The sequence below is a fragment of the Penaeus japonicus genome, unplaced genomic scaffold, assembly GCF_977035675.1.
Source record: "Penaeus japonicus unplaced genomic scaffold, GWHDUDI00000001_assembly GWHDUDI00000034, whole genome shotgun sequence".
NCBI classification, from domain to species: domain Eukaryota; kingdom Metazoa; phylum Arthropoda; class Malacostraca; order Decapoda; family Penaeidae; genus Penaeus; species Penaeus japonicus.
Window position 1 is genome coordinate 24649478 of NW_028234436.1, and position 602 is coordinate 24650079.

A 602-nucleotide genomic window follows, 5' to 3' on the forward strand; every position below is an offset into this window, starting at 1 on the left:
AATAGGGAAGAGATATGAAATGTTATATAGTGGTAATGATAATGACAAAGGTGAAAATGACCATGATAGTAGTGATAACGATTATGCCAGTAATTCTGATGGTAATGATAATAAAGATGATAATACTATCAGTTCCTTTGATGATAAAGATTATATTAATAACAATAATAGTAATGATTATGATAGTATCAAGGATGATGATAATAATGATGATGTGATGATATTGATAATAATGATGATGATATGTGTCTGGTTGTAAGAATATGTCTCGCGGGTGACTCAACTTGTTAATGGGTATAACCATGTATAGTTGAAGAAAAATAACGAACATTTTTCCAATCGTTGTTTCCACAATAACAAGCGGATGGAGTACTAAAAATACAAAATGCATCATAAGTTTCATTTTAGTGTAAGAATTTTCGTTAAAAAACGAATTTTCACCAAACCCTAAAGAAAGAAGGATTTATACATATATCATAAACAAATCTCACAAGCTTTCTTATAAATGTCGTATAGGATCACAATTACAGGGGGGGGGGATCAATAAAACCTTTTTAAAACTTGTGTCGCATTAAAATATAACGTAAATATAAAGGAAAGTC